Source organism: Pteropus vampyrus, unplaced genomic scaffold (assembly GCF_000151845.1).
Source record: "Pteropus vampyrus isolate Shadow unplaced genomic scaffold, Pvam_2.0 Scaffold548, whole genome shotgun sequence".
In the NCBI taxonomy this organism is placed as follows: Eukaryota; Metazoa; Chordata; class Mammalia; order Chiroptera; family Pteropodidae; genus Pteropus; species Pteropus vampyrus.
The window spans coordinates 277,582-297,513 of NW_011889329.1; the positions used below are offsets into that span (position 1 = coordinate 277,582).

General features: G+C 39.5%; 1 protein-coding gene and 1 pseudogene across 1 annotated transcript in view; one reads left to right on the forward strand and one right to left on the reverse strand.

Annotated features, from left to right (window-relative positions):
• PLAC1 (placenta specific 1) overlaps positions 1 to 19,932 on the forward strand; it is a 182,299-nt gene that overhangs the window by 118,111 nt on the left and 44,256 nt on the right. The gene's annotated exons all lie outside the window — the stretch shown is intronic.
• LOC111733304 lies at positions 14,650 to 14,768 on the reverse strand (annotated as a pseudogene).

Genomic DNA, 19,932 nt, shown 5'->3' on the forward strand with positions numbered 1-19,932 from the left:
ACGAGCACCGGTCCCTGGTGCCAAAAAGGTTGGGGACTTCAGACTTAGAAAGTGGTGGTGCCACTGACAGAAAAATGGAAGTCAAAAGGAGAAGTAGCCATGGAAGAAAAATAATGGATGTAATGTTCAATTTGAGATGATTGTGAGACATCTAAGTAGAAATATCTAGAAGAAAATAGTGATACTCAAATGTCCTAGAGGATATAACTTTCTTTTTTTAAACCTTTTGACCCCCTTCACCCATTTCTCCAAAATTTTTTTCTTTTACTTCCTCTCTGAACAGAAGCTGACTTCATTCCCCATTAGATTATTATATTATCTGCATATATTAACAATTTGTTCCTTTTTTATTATTCTATTAATTATTTTTCTTCTTCTATTACATTGACTTGGACCCTCAGTAAAATTTTGGATAGTAAAATAACAGTAGTACTAGGCATTCCTGTTTTGGTCCTGATTTTGAGAGAAAACATCTAATGTTTCAAATATTAACACTTATATAGTGCTTCTATGTGCCAAGCACAATTATGAAGAGCTTGCAAATTACTTAATCCTCCTACAACGTTATAAAATAGATATTATTATTATTTTCATTTTACAGATGAGGAAACTGAAGCAGAGAAGCTAAGTAACTTGCCCCAGGTCATAAGCAGGCAAGTGGCTGAACAGAGATTCAAACCTCCACAATCTAGCTTTGGAGACTGTGTTTTTAATCTTTGCTATGTGCGTGCCATCTCTTTAAGTATGGAATTTTCTGTAGATTTCTGGAAGATAATCTTTATCAAATTAAAGTTTCCTTTTATTCCTAGTTTTCTTGGAACTTTCTAAGAGCAAATAGGTGCTGAGTTTGTCAAATATTTTTGCTGCATCTATTGAAATGATCATATGGATTTTCTCTTTTAATATGCAAATATAAGGAATTATATTGATATAGTTTTTAATTGTGAACTGCCTTGCTTTTCAGGAATTAAACCCTACTTGTTTGTTATATTCCTCTTTCCAAAATTACAGGATTGGATTTGTTAATAATTTATTTAGGGCTTTTGTATAGGTTTTTTGTTTTTTGGTTTTTTTTTTTTTTGGTTTTCATACAATTTAGTATTGGTATAATGATAGTTTTAGAAAATAAGTTGGAAGCTTCTCATCTTTTTCAATGCTCTGAAGCAGTTTGTTCGAAAAGGGGATTATCTGTCCCTTAAAGATTTTGTACAATTTACTGTTAAAACCTTTGTGTGTGTTAAGAGGGCTGAGGTGTATGCATCTTTGGTTCTATTTCAATTTCTTCTCCAGTTTTTGGTGTAGTCAGATTTTCACCTTCTTTCAAGCTAATTTTGGTAATTTCTTCCCTTAGGAAACTGTCCATTTTATCTAGGTTTCAAAATTATTGGTACAAGTATTAATGTAAAATACTAGCTATTTATAACTTTATACCTATACCAGGACTTACACAATTACCAAGAATATTTAGTATTTTCCTATAGTTTTTAGTATATTCTAAACGTAATTCTCTCCTCTCTTTTTCCATCTCCATCTCTATCTCTTTATTTTTGAGTAGTTTTTTAATTGAAGAAATGATTTAATTTTTTCCCCTCTTCTACCTTCCCACTCTTCCCTCTCCTCTACCCTCTAGTAACCACTAGTTTTTGTTTGTTTGTTTGTTTGTTTTTAGCAAACTTGCTAACTTTACCCATTTTAATGGTGTTTCTGATTATCAAACTTTTGCTTATGTGGATCACCTTTCCATTTTTTGTGATTAGGAACTTTATGCATTTTTGCTTTAATCTCAGTTCACAAGCCTTATTCCTGCAAAGCCCATCTGTCTGGAATATCTTTTCCTCCTTTCCTTTCACTTGGTTAACTCCTACTCATTCTTCAGTTTATGCATCATGTCTTTCAGGAAGCCTTTCCTGACCCTCCAGCATGATTTAAATGCTCATCCTCTGTCCTCCCCCAGAAACTTCCAGCACTCATCATTTTATATTATAATTAGCTGTCTACTTCTCTCTCCCCTCTAGTAGACTGTAAATTCCTTGAGGGCAGGGACTGTGTACCTCCAAAGTACCTGACATAGTACTTAACATCCCCAGTATGAATTCAAATAGAAATTCTATTAGAGGCAGCAATCCATAAGCTGGAAGACATATCTAATGAAGGGGCTCCCACCAGTGTGTCACTTAAGGTTTGGGGTCTTAAAAAAAGGAAAATACAATTACTCTTGATAGAATTTCTTTTCTTAATTTTTAAAGGAATCAAAACCCTTCCAATGTGTAATTCCAATATTTATCCCTTGGGGAGGAATCCTTCCCTACTCCTCTTTCAGCCCTGCACTCTGGCATGGATCTAGAAGATTCAACTGCAAAGGAGACAAGGCCAAGACTTAGCCATAAAGGAGCTAATACTAACTGGAGTTAAAGGGTTTAGAGACTGTCCCAAGGCTTTTCCAATTAAAAGCAGCTTTCCTGCACAGGGCCCTTTCCCTCTCTGCAGTGAGGGTGGGGGAAACTCATCCCACACTTTCATTTCTCTTGTTTCCAATCTAATCTGAAACACCTCTCCCTTTATCTTCATCTTTCCCCTCAATTATCTCCTTTTATTCACCATTGACCTTGTAATTTTTTATTACTTGTGTCTAGGAGGTGTTTCAAGAATATGAACGGAAGTAGTAGTTTATGAAATTGGCAACATCTATGCATTGCTGCCCTAGGTTTTCTTCTGGAAACTTCTGTGGTTAGCAATCAGGTCCAAGGAAAGCAGAACACAGACCGAGCTGAAAGAGAAGCATACCAAAATTATGGAACACCATGAGCAGGCTCTGGCCCACTTTTCAACCCCCACCTCCACCCTAAGCTACGGTCTTATAGAAGACTACTTCTAGAGACAAAAATCAAACTGGTGACCAAGGATTTTCCTGCTTGCTGTGAATTTACTCCCTGGAAAAGATGGCATCAGTTCCTTGCATAATCTGGGTTCCTCTTTGAAGAAGGGATCATGAAACTAAAAATGTAAAAACGCTTTTGAAAGAGAACTCATTCTGAAATTGAAGGGAGATCAGAGGAAGCAGGACCCAAAGTATGCCCACTGCGTGCCACCTACCTAAGACAGAACTAAGGGAAGAGAGATGGCCCATAGGGAATGATGTGGGCCCCAGGGGGCTGGGGTGATGTTGCCAGGCAGCCTATTTCAGACCTTTCTGGGGTTGCTTTGCTAACAGCAAATGTGTCCCAGGCACTGTGCTAGGCTCTAGGGATACGGCAAAGAACAGGACATAGTTACTGCCCTTGAAGAGTTTATAGTCTGGTGTCTAGGTAGGACACCATGTTCACATTTAGAACTCTCCTGACTACTATATCTGGCACCTTGACTTGAACATATACCATCTCCTCAGCATTACAGTGACGTCAAGACAGGAAATGCATCTTGGTCATCTCTGTACTCCCAATATCTAGCACACTACTTAAAATATGGTAGGCACTCAATTAATGTGTTATATAAACGAAGGCAGGAATAAAGGGGAGAAGGAAGAATGGAAGGAAAGAGGGTTAGATGTGTCAACACTAGTGCCAATGCTCCAGAACCCTGAGACAGACCCCAGAGGCCTGGGACAAAAACTCAAGGCTACCTCAGTCAGCTTCAAGAATACTGGTGTTTACCCATCCTTGAAGGTATTAAAACAATAGGATAGGAAAACAGTTTAGTGGCTCCTCAAAAAGGTAAATATAGAATTACCATATGACTCCACAATTCCACTCCTAGGTACATACCCAAAAGTATTAAAAACAAGAATTCAAACTAGTACATGCATATAAATGTTCAAAGCAGCACTATTCACACTAGCCAAAAGGTAAAAACAGCCCAATGTTCATCAATGGATGAATGAATTTAAAAAGTATAGTATATCCACACAATGGAATGTTATTTAACAATAAAAAGAAACGAAGCATTGATACATGCTACAACCTGGATGAACCTTGAAAACATGTTGCATGCTTAATGAAAGAAGCCAGGCACAAAAGTCACATATTATGTGCTCCCATTTATATGAAATATTCAGAATAAGTAAATCCATAGAGACATGATGCAGATTGGTGGTTGCCAGAGGCTGGATGGGGAGAGGAAATAGGGAGAATCTGCTTAATGGGTTTCACTTTGGAGTGAGGAGAATATTTTGTAACTATATAGAAGTGATAGTTGTACAACATGTGAATGTACTGAATTGTTTAGTTTAAAATGGTTAATTTTATGTGAATTTCACTTCAATGAATTATTTTTTAAAATAATGTTAGGGTAACCTTAAGATAAGTCAGATTAGAGAAGCCCCAATTCTGATTCTTGGCAGACTGGGTGGTTGTGGGAAGTGGTAAACTGGAGTGGGAACTATTTCTCTGCCCCCAACTCCACCATGCTCTAATGTTTGTTCCTTTCCTACACAGCTAGGTCAAGTGTTTATTCCTATCTCCATTCCTGTCCATATCCAAGAATCATCTAGAATTATTCTTTAAAATTTTCCACTTCTCTAAGGACTATTCATCATAAACAAAAAGCAGTGGTTATTTGTTGAAAGTTCTTCCAAGAAACCCCAAATATCAAAGATTTTAGGAACATAGGAAGCCAATATGAAGACATAGATCAGTTTATAAAGATGGTCTTTTAAAGAAAGTCTTAATAAAATGTTGATGTAGTCAAGGTATTGGGTGGGCGCAAAGTGTTGGGTACCTGAGGGATGCTAGGAGATCCTTGATTGAATAAATAAAGACATTTACACAAAAGATTTCACTTAAGTGGGGGCTCTATCTTGTTTGTGGTCTTCAGGTCACATTTTGTGTAAGGACCTTCATTCATCCATTTTTTCTTTCATTTGACAAATATTTATTGAACATCTTCTATGTTCTAGGAAGCACAGTATGAGGAATTCCTCATCATAGACATGGATAAAATAAATTCACATACAATCACAAAAATTATTTTGGGGGCATAGTTTATAGTTTAAACCTATTACCATTTCCAAACTTTGAGCTCGACTAAACTGATGGACAATAACAGGGCAAGTTATGGTAATGGCGTTTCCACAAACTGGAATACGTGTTCCAATAAGTATGGTAAAGGGGCAACAGAGCAGAATACTTGAAAATAAGACCATCTAAGAAAATTGCCTTGTGACAAGGAAGGTGGAGCAGCTTGGGGGAAAGACTTATTCATGTCTTGCTACCTGTCCTGCCCTCTCTGTCCCCCTCCCCATGTCTGGACCACACAGAGACAATGGATTGAAGCAGTGTTCCCTAAACTTCTATAGCTACACATAACCCTATGTGCAGCAAATATTCTTTCCCACCCCCAGCGTAGCTCATGAGGGGCTCTGTGTGAGCATCAGGCCACTTGAAAGTGAGGGGAAGCAATCTGGTCAGAACTAAGGAAGGTCTGCTTCTTGCTGTCTATGCTACAGTTAATCCATTGCCATCTGTCTTTATTTTGCTGACTCACTGCTTTCATTTGGGTTGGCAGTTCTTTTGCTGTTGGCTACAGTCTTTGACTGTTTACAGAGGGCTGAGATGGATGGAGAATTAGGGGCTTTGCATTCATTCCCTGGATGAAATCCTACCCAGGTACTATAGGCCTCTTGTCGAGGGGCTGAGGCCAAGGCCCCTGGATTTTGATGGATGGTGGAGATTAAGTGTAGGGTAACACATCATTTAGTCTGATTGCAAGGCCAGATTTCTCCCAAGTGCTGCCAAATGAGCTGGGAGGTCATGTGAATTGTCTGCCCAAGCACAGGGGAACACGGTATCTTTTAATTAGAACAAGGATGAAGGATATTCAGGACCTTGGTCTGTCAGGGAACTTGAAGCACCCAAATCATATACTACCTTCAAGATTTTCTTTAAGCTTCATCTCATCCATGGAAGCCATCCCTGCATAAATTTCCATCCTCACACTCCATCCACCACCACCCCCCCATAAAAAAAATGCACTTTCTTACAGTTTGAATCTCATCAGCATTTGGTTTCCATTGTGTACACTTCTGGCTCACTCTGTCATTTTGGAGCCAACTTCAGCAAATTTGAGAGATCTTTTCTTTATCCCAGTGAGATGTAAGCTTATCAAGATGTGAAATTTTGTAGCCTTTATGGTTCTGAGTTTGATGCTGCACATTACATGTTTAAGGCCTAAAGCAGAGGTGACCATACAGTTTATCATCCAAACGGGGATGCTTTTGAGGGTAAAGGCAGTGATATTAATAATAACACTGGAATAGCACATGTAAACTGGGACCATGCTGGGCAAAGCAGTACATATGTTCACCTTACCTAAAGCACTAGGTTCCTTTTTAACTTCTTTTGTTCCTACGCCAATTCCCAGGCACAACTGGGCAAGAGTGAGACTGAGTGGGCAGATATACCAAAACCCCCTCAACTCCCTCTATGTCAGAAATGATCTAGTTCTGGCAGAAAGTAGCTTTAAAAGGGTTGACATGAGCCCAGAACAAATCCATGTCATCTTATTACAAGTCATCTATTAGATATCCTGGATGTCTTTCCACTGAATTTCTGTAGCTTTTAAAGGCCAATGGTGGCTTCCCCCAAGTCAACTCCTCCCAGGATCCAACCACCATATAAAAAAATGGAGGTGACTTGCTTATAAAAATTATCCCCTTGAAAACTTAATATTACATGGTCAAACTATCCCAAGGAGATGGCTTCTCAAAGCTCTCAACCCTGAAAAATATTGTCTACTAATGAAACAAGATTAAAAAGTAGCTTCCAGAAACTGGAGCCCTCATACACTGTTGGTGGGTCTGTAAAATGGTGCAGCCACTTCACAAAATAGTCTGAAAGTCCTACAGAGTAACCATACGACCCAGAAGTTCTACTCCTAAGTATATAACCAAGAGAATTGAAAACAAATCAACACAAAATCTTGTACACGAATGTTCAACAACATTATTCATAATAGAAAAAAGATGGAAACCACTCAAATGTCCGTCAGTTGATAAATGGATAAACAAATGTGGTATAACTATACGATGGAATATTATTCAACTATAAAAAGGAATGAAGTACTGATCCATGCTACAACATAGATGTCCCTTAAAAACATTATGCTAAGTGAAAGAAGCCAGTTACAAAAGACTACATCATATAATTCACTTATCTGAAATGTCCAGAACAGGCAATTCCATAGAAACAGAAATTAGTAGTTGCCTAAGACTGGGTGGGATGGGGATTTGGGGGATGAGGAAGTAACGGCTAAAGGATACAGAGATTTTTAGGGGGTTAATGAAAATGTTCTAAACTCAGTCATGGTTATAATTGCATAACTCTGTGAATATGCTAAAAAAACACTGAATTATATATTCTGAATGGGTGAATTATGATACATGAATAATATCTAAAAAAAGTGTTAAACAAGTAGCCTTCAGACCTAAGCAGGACTCAGTACCACCTTTTCAGGCTAGACTTGTGTTCCTTTAGTAAGGACATGGACACTGTCTTCCAGGCCATTCTTCTCAGGCTTCAGAAGAACCAAGCACCAACTTAACAAGTGCCTCCAGGGAAGGAAAGCCTCATTAATACCCACAAACATTAAGCATTTCCTTGATTAATCTTTACAGAAACATTGAACACAAAGTCACAGGGTCCAATAATATTTGACCAAAAAGGGCCTTAGAACACATACACTCCAATCCTCCCCATGGAGATGCTCAGAAAGAGGAAATGACTGGCCCAAGTCATACATTTAGTCTGTGACAGAGCACAGACTATAATCGGATGCTCTTAAATCTCACTCTGGTGCTCTTTCTCCTGCCCTGGCTTCTTCATTGCCTCCCTTTCCCTGATCTACCCAAGACAGCCCTTTTGGCCCTTTTCTGCTGAAATCCAGGAGGAGTCAAGTGTGAGAATCCGAGCTCAAAGTCAGGGTGAATTTTAGAAATATGGTTGGCTAAATAGTGGATAGGGAAATCTGCATTATATGTCTCTCAAATCAGGATGTGGACAGAGTACAGGATTTGACCTCTGGTACAACTAAATCTGTGGAATAATCACATGCTTCTCTTTATACTGTATTTGGCAGTATTAGAAGAGAAAAATAATATCCATCTTAGGAAAACCTTGGTAACTGCAAATTTGCTGGCAACCTTATTTCCTCTTGCTTTCTTGGAAGAAACCAAACGAAAAAGCAGCTGTACAAATTAGCCCTGACCAATAGGCCCAGGACCAAAACAAAAAATAAATAAAGCCAAAAACAAATCAGGCTAAATGTTTAAATCAGAATGGAAAATATATCCACTATACGCCTACTGGAGCTCTTGAAACTGCTAATCTTCACTTGATTATCGACAACAACTTCTTTCCAGGTTAGGACATAGCTGGGGACGGTGTGACCGAAACCTATCAACAGTTTTCTAAACCCCTTCATGTGTATTCACAGATTTTTCTGATAACTCTGTCTAATAGAAGAAACCCCATCTATCCTGCTTGTGGAAATCAGATTTGTACCACAGTGAAAAGAAAATGTATTTAGTAGGCCATCAGTCAACAGACACTGTGTACCAAGCACTGTGCTCATGCTGGAGGAAGACATGAAAGGGGAGGGAGAAGACATGATGCCTATCCAACAAAAGCCATACATCCCCAAAATAAGACAAATCATAGCTAAGGGCAAGAGCAAAGGGCAAGAGCAAAATTAAGAAAGTAGGAGAGTTTATATATGTTGAATAACAGGGGACCAATCTTTCTGGAATAGAGATTTCTTTTAAGGGAGTCATGGGATATTTGGTTGAAAAAGAAAGTTGGAGACATATTGTGGAGGTAATGTAGGGTTTTGAGGAGGTGAATGGCCAGGTGAAAACCACATCTCTTTAACCTCCTTTAAACTCTGGGTTAGGTTCTCTCTTTTGGTCTCCCACAATCCTCTGAGTCCTATCATAGCACTTTTCACACTTTCCTGTAATTGTCTGTGTCCTTGTACTTCTTCCCCTTAAACTGATTTTCTTGTGGGAAGAGCCTGTATCTGGTTGCTGTGTATATCCCTAATGCCTAAAAAAGGGCTTGACCTATGGTCAGCACTCAGGAAACGTTTATTGATGGGATGATATGGGACAGGATATGATGGGATATAAGGTTAGATCTTTGGAAGAGCCATCTGGAAAGGGCAGGGAGAGGAGATTAGAAAGATGTTGCCCTAGTAAAGATATGAGGAAATATGGCCCTGACCTCAAGCAGCAGTAACGGTGATGGAGAAGAAGGGAGGACGTCAGATGCATTTTGAAAGAAGAATGTACAGGACTTGGGAACCTTATTTAACATTGACCTGAGGTAATTAAAACAAAATGGCTGTCTGTCAAACTGGGGTAGGTTCCCCTTGAGGCAGTGTGGTAGGCCTACAGGCCCCACTAGGATTAACCAGCCCTCTGCTTCCACTTTTTGGGCAATTGGTCATGGACCCAGCTGTCTATGGAGACCTTAGCCCTTCTGTTCTTTTCTTTTCACATCTAGAGGTGAAAAGGACTAGGCCACTGCCAAGGGGGCTTTGCCCAGCTGTATATGTGCCAGCTGTGCTGAGTCTCCAGAGAGCTTGTGCTGACCAGTAAGACTAGGCTCCAGAGTGATGAACAGACATTTGGCCGTCTTAATCCTTGGTCTCAACCCAGCTCCCACCACCTGGAGGTGTCAAACAAAGAAGTCCCAAACAAAGAAAAGTGACTGTCTAAGAAACAGGAATTTCCTTTTTCTAACTGTGCTTGTTTCATTCCACCTCAGTCTTTCCGCAGCTCAGGAAGGGAGGAGTAAGAAAACCGCGGAACTTTTCAAAATCCCATTTTCCAAAAGCTAAATCAGATTCATTCTGTGTCTCCTGCATAGACTATATTAGTCTGGGTAATGTAAACACTGTGAGGCCACAGCTGTCTGCCAGCTGCAATGTTGAAGCCCATTTCAGGGGGCATGAAAAAACCTGTCTGTAACTATCACAGATGAGAAGTGTTAGCTAATGAATGGTCCCTGCTGAGCCCAGAGCCTAGCTGAGTTATTTCAGTCTTGGACCTTAGCAAAGATTTTTATTGGGTAACAAATCGCAAATGCTCCAGTCACCCTGTAGACCCCGGATTGGAGCCTGTTGCTCAATCCCCCCAAAAGTAATTCACTCCAGGGACATTCCTAGTTGTAGCTCAAGAATTTTGGCATTTGGAATGTTGGGTGATTGCTCAAGGAGGGTGCATCAGGGGCTTAATAATCACATGAGCCTCCTTAGGCTCTTTGCAATAGTGTGGACAGTGATGTTTTCTAAGAGCAGAGTTGTCAATGGCTTCCACCATGGCTGATCAGCTTTGAGTGGCCTGCCTGAGAAGCAATTGACTTTGAGTTGTACATCACTATTTCTGCTGGGCTTTAGCCTAATCCTCTGGTTCTTCCTGGCATCTTTTCTGCTGTTCTTACACCTCCTGCATGGGCTCAGGTGAGGGGCAAGGTCAACAAAGCAAACGTGCCACCAACTTGAATGAGATAAAGGTGAGGGCCCAGCCATTTTGTGGGAGATCTGCCTAGAGCATAAACACCTCATAGCCTTACCAACCAGTCTGTCATGGGGTAGAAGCAGGTATATGATTATCAGTCCATGGGGACTGTCTTAGAGCTGTCTATGACTTAGAGACACACAAAAGTGAAGAAAGTGCTAAATCCAAGCTGGCAGATTTTTTATTGTGGTAAGATACAAACATAAAACTTATAATTTTAACCATTTAAAAATGTACAATTCAGTGACATTTAGTATATTCATGATGTTATGCAATCATCATCATCTCTGTCTAGTTCTAAAATATTTTAATCACTCCCAAATGATACCCCATACCTATTAAGCAGTTATTCCCCATTCCTTCCGCTATCCAGCTTCTGGAAACAACCAATCTGCTTTCTGTTTCTATGGATTTACCTAGTCTGGATATTTCACATAAGTGGACTCATGCAATACATGGCCTTTTGTGTCAAGCCAGCATTTTTTGAGTTCTTACTATGTGCTAGTCACTGTAATAGAGAAAAGGATTCAGCCTCAGATATACACCAAGTAGCAGCAGCTGCTATGTGTTTAGGAACACTTAGCTCACTCAAGATACATGCTGGGTGATTTATTTGTACCATCCCATTTAATCCTCACCACTATCTGAAGTAGGTAAGAGTAATATCCCCATTTTAAAGGTGATTAGTCTGAGGCTCAGAGAAATTGAGTAACTTAGCCAAAATTGCACTAGTACTTAAGATTCCAACTCAAGTTTTTCCATTATTTATCACGTATTTAGCCCAACTTTAAGTCAATCTGCTTACTTGGAGCAAACATACTGCCTTCTTGGTATGTGCTGACTGCCCCATCTTGTCCACTCTTAAATCCCCAGTGTGACAGACCCCATAGGCAGAGGAATAACCTCTTCAAGCCCTTGTTAAAACACCCATATGCTGCCAGGGATAGGAAGTTGGCGTGAGTGGCCCCAGTGTTCACACGCCCTTGGGCACACCCAGAGTTTCCTTTAATTCCCAGAGCACTGACTATAACTCCACCCCATTCTCTCCCACTCATGAAAGCATATGGGAATATTGGTGGGAGTAATTATTTATAGAGAAATCCTTGAATCTGCTTGAATTTATTTTTAAGTAAATTATATACAAGATTTGGTATTTGATTATTGGAAACAAATAACTGATTTTCAGATATCAGTGTGTCCTGGCATCAATGATGAGAACCTATGGCCCAAAGAAATCCTTCTTCATGACCCATCTAGAGACTCCAGAGAGTTATAAGTCAGCTCAGTCTGTTCTAGTTTACAGGCAAATTACTGGATCAGTCAAGTGCCTACTGGAGACCGAAAATCTGGATGTTTTAAACAAAGGTCTGGAGTGGCCTTCATGAGGTAGCCTTGATGGCTTTGTACCTGATATGTGGACTTTTAAACACTGACTCTAGCTGCATTCGACAGGGACTTCCATGTCTCAATCACGTGTACAAGAGATAGCTAAGGCCTGACCCAAGTTCTGCAGCAAACGTTGGGGAAAATGAAAAGGAAAATAGAAATTGTTCCACTGTTTTATAGACTCCAGGATGTATGTTTTAAAAATCCACAAATGAGAATTGCACTCCAGAAAATTCAATGGAACTGAAAGAGACAAATATTGATACTCAACAGTTAGCTTCTATAATAATAATAATGGTACTGCCTGAATTCAAATAAGCAGAACAGATGTTTCTCATGTGTTATGAGTTTAAAATCATGCCTTCATGTGGGATCAGTTAAAATCAAGTTTGAGACTTAGTGTGTGTTTAATATAAAAACTCTCAATAAAAAGACTTGGAGGCAAAGTCCACAAGGGCATGTTATAATCATCTGTGCAAATTATCAACCATTCAGCATTTGCCTGAAAAACATCAAGGAATGTAAATGTGTGAGGATGGCAATCACTGGGAATGAAGGTGATGATGAAAGAAATGTTCTTTGCCATCAACTCTGACCAGAGCTCAGCATGTACAGTTCTTCTCAGCATAAGTGAGGCTTGGAGCTTGGTGCTGAGGTAATCCCCAGAGAAAGGAAAAAATGATTCTTTTGACATTTAATATACATTAGAAGAAATTCAAAAGATGGGCTCTTAGAAGTATACAAAACTGTCCCACAAAAGAGCTAATTTTAACTTGAACCAGCCCAGCCCAGGCACTGGGATGGGTATAATGATGAAAGAACTTTAGCCATAGTGTCTGCCTTCAGTATACCATCCACGCCATAGAAGAACCAAACATCAGAGCTGAAAGACACACTATGAACTATGATCCAACAGTTTCATTTTGCTGATGAAGAGATAGGCACAGGAGTCTCTTAGATGTGCCCAAGGCCACACAGTGAATTTGTCACCAGACAGAGCTAAGACAGGAACCTTCCCTTTCATTACTCCACTCTGGGTCTCCACAAATGAAGGAGGCAGAAATCAAAATGGAACAAAAAAACATTATTGCCCTTTCATAATAATGGCATAAAAATAGGATTCTACAAGAAAAAAACAGAACTGGCATGCCCTTTCATTCCATAGCACTAGCTAAACAGCCCTTTTTGTTTTAAAAAATTAGAAGAGTTAAATAGTCACTTGATCCTAAAGAAGAGACACACGAAGCAGGCAGCGAGAAAGAAAGTCTTAATGAATCCAAGGAAGGGCCAAGGGCATTGGGAAGCTGCCCTACAAGGCCAGGCAGGAAAGGTCAGAGCAAAATAGTTGGGGAAGATGAAGGCATAGAAGGGATGTCATATGATCAAAGTCTACAGAGAAACTCCTGAAGGCCTTAGATCCAAGGGACTTAGACATGTCCTCCAGATTTTGGAGTATGAAAGAGGGACAGGCTTTGGAGTGCATATCAGGGAAAATAGACAAATAAAATGTAGCCTTACAATACACAGTGGGTACTAAATGTCCAGTAAGCATAAAGAAAATGTGCAAACCTTCTTCCAAAAGGCGTTATGAAGTTACAAAGCATTTCTCAAAGAACTTAAAATAAACCAATTACTGGTTTAATGATAATAATAACAATATCAGTAAGAGCTACCAGTTATTGAGTGCTTACTATGTATCAGGCACCATGCTGAGTTCTTTACAGGGTTTTCTCATTTCATCCTCACAACCACCTGTGAACATTTTTTCAGATGAGGAAACTGAGGCTCAGACAGGTTAAATGATTTGCCCTAAGTCAAACAGCTCGTCAGTAGTGGAACCCACCCTCAAATCCAGGTCTCCCTTAATTCTAAAGCACAGAAACACTCCAGCATCCTGCCTCTGTAATTGCAACGGATTGGTTACTTGGGACTCTCTCTCTGGCAGTAAAGACATCTGACAAAAGCGATATTCTAGAATGTTCATTCCGGTCAGTGAGAAAGATTTCCTAGAAAGAGAAACTCTGGGATCAGGGAGCCAGTTAGGAGGCTGAACCAATGATAGGGGACGAAAAGCAAGAATTTTGTGAAATCACTGGAAGGAGGAACTAACAGACTCTACAGACATATGGGATCCTACTGTGGGGACTTTGCTTTTTTCATTTAGGACATCATAGAGATATTTTTGTGACAATACATGTAGATCCATCTTATCCTTCTTATGGCTGCCTAGGGTTCAATTCTACGGGAGCACCACTATTATAAACACTATTTCAGTGATAGCTATAGCTATATATCTCTATATGTATATATAAATATATATATTTATGTATATATAAATATATATATATATATTAGGAACACTTAGCTCACTCAAGATATATGTGTGTGTATATATATATATATATATATATACACACACACACATATATATATATATATATATATATATATATATATATATATATATCTCACAGGCTGAAAAATCATTTAAAATTTTGATAGACTTTTTTTGATAGGTTTTCATAGTTGAGATGATTAATATTTTAAAATAAAGATGAGGGAAAACCTTTCTCAGTGATGTTAAGGACTGATATATCATAACAGAAATAAATGGGTTAGTCACCATCCAAAAGTGTAATCATAAAGCAGACCTTCCATGCCTTTTTTTATTTATTTTATTTTATTGGCGAGGCAACCCTTGGTTGACCTCACAGATTGCAAGTACCTTGTCAGCTTATAATCCCTTATTTTTTTTATGCCTACAGCACCTGGCCTTCCTAGGTGGTCTCCCATCCAAATACTAACCAGGCCTGACCCTGCTTAGCTTCTGAGATCAGACAGGATCAGGCTTGTTCAGGGTAGCTTGGCCATAGACTCTTCCATACCTTTTTAAACCAAATACCAATGTTGTCACAGTTAGTGACAAGAAGAAAGGGAACGGAAAGCAAGGTAACCCTTTGAGAACCATTTTCAAATGTTGGAGATCTAGTAACTCATCTCTCTTCACTCCTTAATTTTAAATAAAGAAGAACTAAGCTGGAGTATTCAGCAGCTGAATGGCTGTGGCCATCATTTAATAGAGCAGACAGCCTTTTGAGAGACTCCTAGAAGAAAGACTGGCAAACTGAATGAAGAGCAATTTTCAGACATAATAGCAACTTGATTTTATTTGTAGCTTTGAGCTGGTCGGCTATTGTTTTCAGACAGAGAATCTAAATAACTACTTTAAAATAGCTCCCAAAGGGAAGAGAAGGTAGACTCAAATATTATTATTAAGTATAATGATGTCTCCCCGAGTGAGATTTTATACATGGGTGTGGTAGTCAGCCAATTCTGTTGGGCCCTGGTGCCCAGATCCCGGGCATCATGAACCAAATAAGAAGTAGGAAGCGGACAGGGAAAGGAGATGGCTGAAAGCTAGCTCTCTTCCCCAGATAGACAAGTTGCAACAGTTAACGCTACTAAAAGCTTTTAGGGAGAGACCTATGCATGGAGACAATAAGCCTATTTTTATCTTTTTTAACAGATGTAAAATAAGCTCAATTTACTGTTATTAGAAGACAGATCTTGAAAGAGTTTTGCCAGTAGGCAATGATGGGATATAGAGGTTTTTCTGTGAATGGACTCTTTTATTTTACAAATATCAGCTGAGGTAGAAGAAATATGATTCATTTATAATGCTTTAGTTGTTGATTTTATAGAATTTTGGTTTCTGCTTCAGCTCTTATTCATAGCTACTAACCAGCATACAGAGGAAGTATTGCTTACTTATTTAAAGAATTTTTTTAAGATAGTGAAAATTCCCAATGGTTAAACTTGTTTATTTGTGTAGGTTCTGTTCTCCCCCATAAGCTTACTTTTAAATTTTTCACAGAATGGAATAGTAAGCAGAACCACTATTTTATTCATTCACTCAACAAATATTTATTGAACATTTAGTATGTGCCCGGCACTCCAGTAGGCATTGGGAGCACAGTGTTGAACAAAAGCGGTTCTGCCTTCATGGAGTTTATTGTATCACAGGAGAAATGAGTAATAAGCAAACACGCAAATAAATATATACTTACAAATAATAATGACTGCTTGGAGCAAAAGAATAATAAGTTCTGTGAAAGAGAAAATACAGGTGGAACCTGGGATGAGGAGTCAGGATGGCCTTGCCCAGGTAGCCTGACATTTAGAATAAATTCTGAATGAAGAGAAGAGGGGTCATTTGCTTAAAGAACCAAAGGGAGAGCCTTTAAGGCTGAGGGAAACGTGTGTGAAACGACTTTGGGTTATCAGACTTTTAGAGTAGCTGGTCTGGCAAGAGGCAACCTGGAAGTTTCTCTACCTTTTGCTTCCCACTGAACAAAGTGCTCTAGGCCTTATGGTTGCTTTGGGGCCTAGAGACCCAGGTGGGTTCCAGAGACCAACCTAGACAAGTCGCCCAATGAAGATACATGTTGACAGCCTGCTTATAGGTTCAGCCAGTTCAATAAGGTGAGCTTCCAAAGTATTCCTAGATTCTACAGCCTCAGAGAATCATGTCCCAGTGAATTTTATCTCTATTCATTGCTTTCCATTAGTGGAGAATGCCTGTTTGCTGAATTGCTGTGCCTCACCTTGGTTAGGGTTAACGATTGAGGCAGATCTGGCCTTCAGAAAAAGTGCAAGCAGCAACGGAGAGTGAGAGCAAGAACTGGAGCCAAGGAAGCAGCACCTGCCAACAACTTCCGTTCCTTCCCTTTCCTTCGGCATGACTGCCCAGGGAGCCCCTAGTGACTGTTTATGGTGAGCTGTTTGTTTCGCAATTGACAAAGAAGGAGAGAGCCCTTTCTGACATTTTTGCCCAGACGCCCCAGATTTCTCAGTATGAAACTGCCAAATACGCAACTTTGGGTGGATATTTGGCTGAATCACTTTGAAGGGCCTGTCAGTGCCTAAAATGGAAATTGTTAGAAAGCAGAGGGGGTTGGTTGCCAACAACCATGAAATGGTAATGACCAAATCATTTATTTTTGCAATGAAATGTCATCCTCTAACACGATAAAGGCAGGGTTTTTTTTCTAGCTTAAAAGTAGTGACTACCTATAAAAAAATCTTTAGTAGTGATTGTGTGTGCCACGTACATATACATACCTGCCCCGGTCCCTCTCCCATCCTCCTAAACTAAACTTTCTCCACGTTCCTGGAGCCCAGCTGCAACTGGGATGAATTAAGAGATTGGCTGATTGTGAAAGATAATCAGGCTTTAGCCACCCTATAAAATGAAGGGGAGTTCATTTGGTTATTTATAAGATGGTGTGTGGTCGACTTTACCATGTCCGGAAAGTTAGTAGGCAGTAATAGACCATAGAACCTAAAATACAATATGGGTTTTTTACTAATATGTTCAAGTCTAGCTATATTTGCTCCTAGGAGACATGGCATTTAATAAGGTTTAACTGTATATGTCTGCTCAGTAGCAGGCAAATCAGGCAAGATCTCTAATTCTGTACCTTTTATTTTTAAACTCTGATGTTTTTGTTTTTGTTGTTGTTGTTTTTAGTTTAGGAGGAAGAGACTGGAAAATACATTGTGGGCTGAAACTGGGGAATGGAAGAGAATCTACTATTTCTTTGAAAACAGCCATTAAGATACTATTCTCTAGGGCCAATTCCTGGGCGGCTTTAACCACATACAAAGCTTTAGGTCCTTCTTTATGTTTTTTCCATATTGTGTCTTGTGTTAGGATCAGTGAAAAATTATACTACCATAAAATTTATTTTAAAATAATACTTTACAATCCTTTTAGCTTGAAAATATTTTGATAATGTCTGCATATTCTAAATTGAAAAGTAAGATGGTTCCATTCAGCTCTCATTATAGTATGCTTTTAGAAGTCTCTTTGGATCACAGTCATCGGTCCAAAGCTTTTGATCTGTTTCTTTTCAAGAGAAGTGGTATTATCCAGTCATTTGTGATTGTTAGTGTGAGATCCATTTTGTAAGCAGGTCTGGTATTAAGAAAGGTTATAGGGACATTACCATTTAACCATGGACCTTGGTCATCTGAATGTGGCAGTTGCTGTGTATCTCACTTCATTTGAAGCCCACACTTATGTTACTCCTGTTATGCAAGGGTCTGGGACAGCCAACTGGAAAAAGTGGCTCTGGCGTGTGTGAATTCCTCCTTCTGATCCTCTTGTAGGTTTAGCTCAAAGGGGAATTATAAATTAGGCCAACTCTGTAATTTCTGTCCCATTACCAACTCTTTAAGAACCCTCTAACCCTCAGTCCACATGTATCTAATTCTACTTTCTTAGCTTCAGTTTCTTTATCTATAACATGACTAGACAAGCTGTAAGTTCTCCCCAAATTCTGACAGTTGACAGATCTAATGGATTCGCCAGCACAAAGGAATGTGGCCATTTTCCAACACTTTTTTTTTAGTTTGGAGAAACCCATTTTACATGTTCTTTCCTTATGATACCCTTTCAAGAGGAAAATACGACCCATTTCCAGTGTCATAAAGTTAACACTTGACAGCTCTGCATAAGGAAGCTTTTTTTCTCTGTAGAAAGGGTATGGTATGCCATGGACACCAGCGCAGACACCTATACCTGACAAGGTGATACAGACATGTGAGGCAGGTGGGGCACGCAGTCCTTACAGGAGCCAGAATCATCAGTACCATCTCAGTTCTCCCATGAAGTTGGCCTCACTAAGAGCAGATTTCTAAATTAGCAGTCCTGGGTTACAATATCAGCTCTCCTATTTACTAACTGTTTAACCTTGAGCAAGTTAATTAACCTCTATGTACCTCAGTTTCCTAATCTGTAAAACATGAATAATTTATTGTTGTGAAGATTGAATGAAAGGGTCATGTTACACAGGCTGTCCTGTCCCATGTGTCCAGTACTCTTTGTGGTCTAAGATAACTTTTGTGAGGTGTCTGATCTGGAATAAGTAACTGTCCAGGAGATAGTTTATCCCAGCCTTAGTCTCTCTAGGTTCACATGTCATTGATAACAACCAAAACAGTGGAAAACTATCTGATAACAAGGAAAATGTGGTCATTTTAATTTAAACAATTGTCTCCCCTACTTGCAGAGGGCTTAACAGAACTCAGACCTGAAGGCTCTTGGAGTAGACAAAGGAGATTTAGAAAAGAAGATTCTCTGGGGATTTTCTATGTCTACAGAGGCCCAAACAAGAGAAAACAAATTATGGCTAGACCCAGGGAAGACATTTTACCACAGATGGATAAAATTCTGGGCCAGATTCCCAAAACAGGTTATATAGTGTCTTTCCCTGGTAAATTGGGAAAAGAATGGCTGGCCATCTGTCCTAGATTGTCTCATAGATCATCAGAGTAGGAAGAGTCCTTAGAGGTCATCTTATCCAGACCTCAATTTTAAGGATGAGAATGCTAAGACTCAGAGAAAGGGAACAATTGCGCTATGGTCATGGAGGTGATTACTGGCAGACAGGATTTAAATTATAGCCCAACAGATCATGCCATTGTACCATACTGGTCTCTTAAGGCACTCAAACTGTTGTCTTTTCTAGTTCTGGACTGCTCTATAGTACCAACATACTAAAAAGTAATTGAGGCCCACCCAGGAGGTTTCGAAGTTATTGAGCAGTACCCAACTTGCAATTCCTACAGTTTATCCGTCTGATTTCGGAGCTCTGGCTGTCAAAGCATTTCAGCCAAGCCTCCTCACTCAACTGACTGGTCTTCTTAGCTTACCATTTGAAAGCAGCTGTGGTTAAATCAGAGCTTGCTGACTCAGCCCATGTAGTAAGGATGACTAAACCCAAGAATTTCCTTGGCGGGGGGGAGGGGGGGAATGGAAAATATATTTCAAATGAATTTGTTTCAGGGAACCATTCTGATCAGTCAGGAGCTGGCCCACCATGAGCCCATGAGGAAAAGCAGCAGGCTGTCCCTGTCTAGCCCAAGGCAGTATTTTGCAGATGTTTCTTTCTTTCTTTCTTTCTTTCTTTCTTTCTTTCTTTCTTTCTTTCTTTCTTTCTTTCTTTCTTTCTTTCTTTCTTTCTTTCTTTCTTTCT